The sequence below is a fragment of the Babylonia areolata genome, chromosome 21 (genome assembly GCF_041734735.1).
Source record: "Babylonia areolata isolate BAREFJ2019XMU chromosome 21, ASM4173473v1, whole genome shotgun sequence".
Taxonomy (NCBI): Eukaryota; Metazoa; Mollusca; class Gastropoda; order Neogastropoda; family Buccinidae; genus Babylonia; species Babylonia areolata.
The window spans coordinates 57385911-57395170 of record NC_134896.1 but is presented as its reverse complement, the minus strand read 5'-3'; positions in this window follow the sequence as shown (position 1 = coordinate 57395170).

The following is a 9260-nucleotide window of genomic DNA, read 5'->3' as shown; positions in this document are numbered from 1 at the left end:
TGCTGTTGAATGTTTTTATTATTGGCCCTGCTGTTGAATGTTTTTATTATTGGCCCTGCTGTTGAATGTTTTTATTATTGGGTCTGCTGTTGAATGTTTTTATTATTGGTTCTGCTGTTGAATGTTTTATTATTGGGTCTGCTGTTGAATGCTATTATTATTGGCCCTGCTGTTGAATGTTTTTATTAATGGGTCTGCTGTTGAATGTTTTATTATTGGGTCTGCTGTTGAATGTTTTTATTATTGGCCCTGCTGTTGAATGTTTTAGTATTGGCCCTGCTGTTGAATGTTTTTATTATTGGCCCTGCTGTTGAATGCTATTATTATTGGCCCTGCTGTTGAATGCTATTATTATTGGCCCTGCTGTTGAATGTTTTTATTATTGGGTCTGCTGTTGAATGTTTTATTATTGGCCCTGCTGTTGAATGTTTTTATTATTGGGTCCTGTGTTGAATGTTTTTATTATTTGCCCTGCTGTTGAATGTTTTTATTATTGGCCCTGCTGTTGAATGTTTTTATTATTGGGTCTGTGTTGAATGTTTTTATTATTGGCCCTGCTGTTGAATGTTTTTATTAATGGGTCTGCTGTTGAATGTTTTATTATTGGGTCTGCTGTTGAATGCTATTATTATTGGCCCTGCTGTTGAATGTTTTTATTATTGGCCCTGCTGTTGAATGTTTTATTATTGGGTCTGCTGTTGAATGTTTTTCTTATTGGCCCTGCTGTTGAATGTTTTTATTATTGGCCCTGCTATTGAATGCTATTATTATTGGGTCTGCTGTTGAATGTTTTTATTATTGGCCCTGCTGTTGAATGCTTTTATTATTGGCCCTGCTGTTGAATGTTTTTTATTATTGGCCCTGCTGTTGAATGTTTTTGTTATTGGGTTTGCTGTTGAATGTTTTTATTATTGGCCCTGCTGTTGAATGTTTTTATTATTGGCCCTGCTGTTGTATGTTTTTATTATTGGGTCTGCTGTTGAATGTTTTTATTATTGGTTCTGCTGTTGAATGTTTTATTATTGGGTCTGCTGTTGAATGCTATTATTATTGGCCCTGCTGTTGAATGTTTTTATTAATGGGTCTGCTGTTGAATGTTTTATTATTGGGTCTGCTGTTGAATGTTTTTATTATTGGCCCTGCTGTTGAATGTTTTAGTATTGGCCCTGCTGTTGAATGTTTTTATTATTGGCCCTGCTGTTGAATGCTATTATTATTGGCCCTGCTGTTGAATGCTATTATTATTGGCCCTGCTGTTGAATGTTTTTATTATTGGGTCTGCTGTTGAATGTTTTATGATTAGCCCTGCTGTTGAATGTTTTTATTATTGGGTCCTGTGTTGAATGTTTTTATTATTTGCCCTGCTGTTGAATGTTTTTATTATTGGCCCTGCTGTTGAATGTTTTTATTATTGGGTCTGTGTTGAATGTTTTTTTATTGGGTCTGCTGTTGAATGTTTTTATTATTGGCCCTGCTGTTGAATGTTTTTATTAATGGGTCTGCTGTTGAATGTTTTATTATTGGCGCTGCTACTGAACAGGATTTTATTACAGGCCCTGCCGCTGAATATGAATTTATTGTTGGCTCTGCTACTGAATATCCATTGCCTCTTGAGTCACTTGGGCTTGTGAATCAACGTCCGGTTTAAATCGTGATTTTTTCCCCCTAAACAAGTCGATATTTAAAAAGAAAAACAAACAAACATGCATACATACAGGTATGCAGCAAAGCACCAACAAGATGACACCATAAATCTTGAGATTTCATTCTTTTCTCTAGTTTTCATCTTCCATTCAACTCTCTCTCTCTCTCTCTCTCTCTCTCTCTCTCTCTCTCTCTCTCTCTCTCTTTCATCGTGAATCGAGGCCACTTGAATTATTTTTTATTTCGCGTGTCATGACTCGAGTTTCGTCTCTGTGATTTCATCAGGCAGCCCAGCGGTGGGTGAGGTCTGTGACGGGTGTTGACCCTGCACGGCCCTCCTTCCCAGGGACCCCACGTTCCAAGGGAGGGTGCGGCATGTGGTGGGCTAGGCACATGATGATGCTGGGTGCGGCATGTGATGGGATAGGCACATGATCATGGTGGGTGCGGCATGTGATGGGATAGGCACATGATCATGGTGGGTGCGGCATGTGGTGGGCTAGGCACATGATCATGGTGGGTGCGGCATGTGGTGGGCTAGGCACATGATGATGCTGGGTGCGGCATGTGGTGGGCTAGGCACATGATAATGCTGGGTGCGGCATGTGGTGGGCTAGGCACATGATCATGGTGGGTGCGGCATGTGGTGGGCTAGGCACATGATGATGCTGGGTGCGGCATGTGGTGGGCTAGGCACATGATGATGCTGGGTGCGGCATGTGATGGGATAGGCACATGATGATGCTGGGTGCGGCATGTGGTGGGCTAGGCACATGATCATGGTGGGTGCGGCATGTGGTGGGCTAGGCACATGATCATGGTGGGTGCGGCATGTGATGGGATAGGCACATGATCATGGTGGGTGCGGCATGTGGTGGGCTAGGCACATGATGATGCTGGGTGCGGCATGTGATGGGATAGGCACATGATAATGCTGGGTGCGGCATGTGGTGGGCTAGGCACATGATCATGGTGGGTGCGGCATGTGGTGGGCTAGGCACATGATCATGGTGGGTGCGGCATGTGATGGGATAGGCACATGATCATGGTGGGTGCGGCATGTGGTGGGCTAGGCACATGATGATGCTGGGTGCGGCATGTGGTGGGCTAGGCACATGATAATGGTGGGTGCGGCATGTGGTGGGCTAGGCACATGATCATGGTGGGTGCGGCATGTGGTGGGCTAGGCACATGATCATGCTGGGTGCGGCATGTGGTGGGATAGGCACATAGTCATGTTAACTTGCGTCTATCCCTCTTGTATCTCAGGATGGAGAAAGGTACATGGCAGGCAACCCTTTCACCATCTGACTGCCTCACCCCTTTGGGGGAGACTGGCTCTGACATGCGATCCCACTGCTCAGGTGGTTTCCTTCGGTGGTGGAGACCAGCGTGAGGTGACTTCAGGTCATCTACCCATTTGACCTTCCTTTTCTCCAGCCTGGGCAAGCTATTCCCTCCCAGGAGGTCTTGTTGCCTGTGGTCCATCCTGCCCATAGTGGGCTTCACCCCTTGTATGAAGAACCAGTGCAGGACCCCTGGCACTGGGGTGTTTCCTTTGTCGTGGCTGATACAGCAGTTACCGTGACGGGGGCTTCACGTGTGAACCAATAAGGCTATGATCAGTTACCGTGACGGGGGCTTCACGTGTGAACCAATAAGGCTATGATCAGTTACCGTGACGGGGGCTTCACGTGTGAACCAATAAGGCTATGATCAGTTACCGTGACTGGGGCTTCACGTGTGAACCAATAAGGCTATGATCAGTTACCGTGACGGGGGCTTCACGTGTGAACCAATAAGGCTATGATCAGTTACCGTGACGGGGGCTTCACGTGTGAACCAATAAGGCTATGATCAGTTACCGTGACGGGGGCTTCACGTGTGAACCAATAAGGCTATGATCAGTTACCGTGACGGGGGCTTCACGTGTGAACCAATAAGGCTATGATCAGTTACCGTGACGGGGGCTTCACGTGTGAACCAATAAGGCTATGATCAGTTACCGTGACGGGGGCTTCACGTGTGAACCAATAAGGCTATGATCAGTTACCGTGACGGGGGCTTCACGTGTGAACCAATAAGGCTATGATCAGTTACCGTGACTGGGGCTTCACGTGTGAACCAATAAGGCTATGATCAGTTACCGTGACGGGGGCTTCACGTGTGAACCAATAAGGCTATGATCAGTTACCGTGACGGGGGCTTCACGTGTGAACCATTAAGGCTATGATCAGTTACCGTGACTGGGGCTTCACGTGTGAACCAATAAGGCTATGATCAGTTACCGTGACTGGGGCTTCACGTGTGAACCAATAAGGCTATGATCAGTTACCGTGACGGGGGCTTCACGTGTGAACCATTAAGGCTATGATCAGTTACCGTGACTGGGGCTTCACGTGTGAACCAATAAGGCTATGATCAGTTACCGTGACGGGGGCTTCACGTGTGAACCAATAAGGCTATGATCAGTTACCGTGACTGGGGCTTCCCATGTGAACCAATAAGGCTATGATCAGTTACCGTGACGGGGGCTTCACGTGTGAACCAATAAGGCTATGATCAGTTACCGTGACTGGGGCTTCCCATGTGAACCAATAAGGCTATGATCAGTTACCGTGACTGGGGCTTCCCATGTGAACCAATAAGGCTATGCCCCTCTCCTTTAGCTTTGCATTATGCATCAGTTAGACGTGATACAGTATAAGTCACCAAAATGAGAAGGTCTTTTCTTGATCCTCTCTAATGTCAGTCTGCCTCTAAATTGTGTGTTTGCTGTAGTTCGCACGGGTTATCTTTTGTTGGCCAAGGAATGGTTATTCAGTGCTGAAGGTAGGGAACAGTGCTGATTGGCTGAGCTGAGGACGGTCATAGCGGCTATATTCGGCCTACTGAGCAAACTAACAGCCACAGTTTTCACCAATGTTCGGCATAACAAATACATTTAATCAAACAGAGAATATGATAAGAGTTAAGACATAAACCCCGTTTCTGGTTTATCTTTGAATTTAAAATCATGAAATTGATGAAGAGACCTCAAATAGACTAACCAACTAACTGATCAATCTACGGCTGTTTTTTTCCATTGTTGCCAGCCTGTGGGACTGCTCGGATTCTGACAGCATCACCTCATGACTCCGGGACACTGGTGTCTCCAAACTACCCCCACAATTATCCTAAGTAAGTACTACTAGACAAACCCTCCTGGAAAGTGTAAGAGACTGGAATTTCCACTCTCTCTCTCTCTCTCTCTCTCTCTCTCTCTCTCTCTCTCTCTCTCTCTCTCCTGATTTCAATTTTCTCTTTATTTTTTCTTGTGTTTTTTTCTGTTGATGTTTTAATTTCATACCCCACAGCTGAGTTGAAAAAAATATTCTTGTAATTGTGCTTGTCTCAATACTCTGGAAAAAGATTCGTTCGTACTCTGCCTCTCTCTCTCTCTCTCTCTCTCTCTCTCTCTCTCTCTCTCTCTCTCTCTCTCTCTCTCTCTCTCTCTCTCTCTCTCTGTGTATGTGGTATAAGCGCGCGAACGTGTATGTGGGTGTGTATATGAGCACGTGCATGTGTTGGGGAAGGGAGAGGAGGGAGAGAAAGATAATGTGTGTGTGTGTGTGTGTGTGTGTGTGTGAGAGAGAGAGAGAGAGAGAGAGAGAGAGAGAGAGAGAGAGAGCTTGTAAGAGTCACATGCGCATTGATATATTGTTCACACTATTTGATTCATTATGTAATCTTTTTGTAAGTGGCCCACTCCTTTGTTATGGGCCGGAGGCCTAACAAATGAATCATTGTCTTGTCTTGTGTATGTAGTATTGTATTTGTTGAGTGGAATGGTAAATGTGATTATCTTATTCTAATTAGACCCTGTGTTCCTGCCAATAATCTGCTTGATTCATTTAATACAAATAGTCCTACTAAATCCCTGCCATAATCAATCTGAATGAACTATGAAAAATTATTGGAAATCATATAGAACTTTGAATAAACTACTTGAAAGTCGCCATGGTTAAATTGTATCACAGGTGATCAACAGAAACAGTGTTTGGGGTTCAGTCATTTTCAGACAAGAACAGTCTCTGTCAGATAATTGTTACATGATGATTATTTATGGATGTAACAGATATAACAGTCACAACTTAACTATTGAGATTGGTAGTTGTCATAATATACCACGTATATCTATTTGTCATAACTTCGATATTTGTATGATTAGAAACGAGCTCCATTTTAAAATGGAATGCTTTAAATTAAAAAAAAATTTTTTGATATCAGTTCATTCCAAAGAAATATTTGAATCGGAGATCAGTTCGTTTTGTTTTCAGTTTGTTGAGAGCAGAGCGGGGAGTGTGTTGTGTTTAAAAGAGAGGACATTTATCAAAGTTGGACAGATTACAAAAGTCGTTCATTTGTTTTTTACCGTATGTTTCATGTGCTGTGATTGCTAACTTTTTCTTCTTTTTTTTGGCGAAAACCTTCAATGATTGAATATCGTTCATGCATCAGCAGGGGCCAAGTAACTGAATATTCTTGGTTTTGATTTGATGTGTATGTTGTGTGTTTGCGTGGTCAGCAACCAGGAATGCCAATGGAGAATCAGAGCAGAGAACTGGTGGTATAACTCTGTGCGTCTGTCTGTGGTTGACGTCTATCTGGAACACTCACATGACTGTGAATACGACAGCCTGTCTATTTACGATGGAGGTAGGAAAAGGGTGGTTCTCTTTATATTACATTTAGAGCTTTCCCCGCGTAAAATGCAAGTGATGGGTCAGAACTTGAACGTGACTGATGGCCATGATACAAGAGCACGACACCATTCGTGCCAGTTATCATGTCTCTTTTTTACTCTAAATTTGGTCATGAAAAGGAACAATGCAAGACAATCGACATTCCTCGTGTAAAAAAAGAAAGTCTGGTTGGTTGTCGATTGGTGTTCAGTCCAGATATATAGATAAAACGGGTTCTGCAAAATATCAGTAGACTGGATATTGACGAACATGTTGGTAAGGTCTGGGTGAAAGGTGATGTCCATTGCTGACGCTGGGCCTGTGACAGACGAACCCAGGTGAAGGTGTGAACGGTGGACTCGAAATGAACAGTGTGTGAGTGATGACACTGAAACGGTGTACATGCTGGGTACGTTCTTGCTGCCACAACCCACCGAACGCTGACATGGATTACAGGAACTTTAACGTGCGTATTTGATCTTCCGCTTGCATACACGAAGGGGGTTTAGGCACAAGCTGGTCTGCAGTATCAGTATCAGCATCTCAAGGCGGCGTCACTGCGTTTGGACAAATCCGTATACGCTACACCACATCTGCTAAGCAGATGCCTGACCAGCAGCGTAACCCAACGCGCTAAGAAAGTCAGCAGATATGTTGACCAGGGAGATCAGGAAAATCTCCACCCTTTACCCACCAGGCGCCGTTCACGAGATTCGAACCCGGGACCCTCAGATGGAAAGTCCAACGCTTTAGCCACCCGGCTATTGCGCCCGTCGAAACAACTGTTTATCACAACTCTTTCGTTGTCGTCGGTTCTTTTATGCAGATTGCATGCTGCACACAGGATCTCAGAAAGTTTTAGCCATGGAACCCAGGCCACCACTTACGTCTTGTGGATGGGGAAAAATATGATCCTGGTTCATGCTGGAATTGAACCTGGGACCATCGCTTTCCAGTCGTACAGTTTATCCACAAGGCCACCACAATCACTACCTTTGGCCAAGGCGGGCACACTGGGTCTGTTTTAAGGGCAGCGGGGTTCCGTATGTGTCAGATACAGAGCTTTCCACGGTCATAGATGTATGCAAATGAAGGTCACATCTATTATATGATTACAGTGGAAAACGTGGTTGGAATGTCAGTGTTGAATGATGTTATCTACCTCTATATATTTATGTGTGTGTGTGTATGATGATGATGATGATGATGATGATGATGATGGTGACAAAGCCACAGAGAAACACAAAACTGTAACTTGTGAAAATTAATATGTCCTTCTTTCTTCTTTCCGTTACACGACCAACATGACTTGCCGATGACTCTGCCGTGGTTCATGCATGCTGGGTGTTTTCGTGTCTCCATAACCCACTGAACACTGACATGGGTTACAGGATCTTTAACGTGCGTATTTTGATCTTCTGCATGCGTATACGCACGAAGGGGGTTCAAGCACTAGCAGGTCTGCACATATGCTGGGAGATCGTAAAAATCTCCACCCTTTACCCACCAGGCGCCCTTACCGTGATTCGAACCCGGGACCCTCAGATTGAAATTCCAACGCTTTAACCACTCAGCTGTTGCGCCCATCATGTGCAGTGATGGCCTGGAGGTAACGCGTCCGCCTAGAAAGCGAGAGAATCTGAGCGCGCTGGTTCCAATCACGGCTCAGCTGCCGATATTTTATCCCCCTCCACTTGACCTTGAGTGGTGGTCTGGACGCTAGTCATTCGGATGAGACGAGAAGCCGAGGTCCCGTGTGCAGCATGCACTTAGCGCACGTAAAGGAACCCACGGCAACAAAAGGCTTGTTCCTGGCAAAATTGTGTCGAAAAATCCACTTCGACAGGAAAAACATAAAACTGCACGCAGGAAAAAAAAAAAGTGGCGCTGTAGTGTAGCGACGCGCTCTCCCTGGGGAGAGCAGCCCGAATTTCACGCAGATAAATCTATTGTGATAAAATGAAATACAAATACAAATATGAAGTTTGCCAAAGGGTGTTACTCCAAGATATATGTTGATTTTAAAGTGGTGGTGTGTTTTTGTTGTTTTTTTTGTTGTTGTTTGTTTGTTTGTTTTTTTTCTTTTTCGTCATTCTTGGGATGACGGCGTGGATCCAGCTTTTGCGACGATAGGGTTGTCATACATAGGAGAATGTGTGCGTTGTGACCGTGCGGCAGTGTGGTCCGTGCCGCTCGTGCGGTCATGATGCTTGTGAGAGAAATGTTCAAGGTTCAGGTTTGAGCTTCTCTCTCCACCTCTCTGTCCAGTGGTAGCCCGGTTCCTCTTCATTGTGGCTGAAGGGGAGGGGTTTGGTTGTTCGGTCAGCCAGGAATCAGTCAGGGTGTCTGCAGGCCCTGGGCTTCCCTGTGCCCGCGTCCCGCCAGGTGGAAGAGGCTGCGTTCCAGTCTCAGGAAGTTTGTTTTGACCAGGTCTCAATTGTTGTTGAGGTAAGCTTATTAACTGTCATTACGCTAGCTCTGTGTCGCCATTTTCTGGCTGTACATAAATTGTTCGGTTTTTTTTTTTCTCTGTTGGTTAATGCGTTCAGATTTCCGTGTAGTTTCGTACTGTTTGTTTTTGCTAGGTATGATTTCTTTTGTATTTGCCTTGACCAGTGGTTTGTTAAATCTTGGGCGAGAGGGACGTTGCCTTCCCTCCCTCTACATTGATATGGGAATATTTATTTTGTTTTAATCATTTTCTCTTGACGAACATGGTTTGCCGTCGAGATATGTGTATATTGTTTTGTCTATGAACAATTTCCTTCTGTTATAATTCTCTTGCGAAGGTCACGGGGTTGTCTTTCCGCTAATCCCCACGCCCCCCCCCCCCCATCACCCCCCCCCCATTCCCTCCCTCCCACCTCGGGTGTGGTTGGGCAGTGGTGGGTG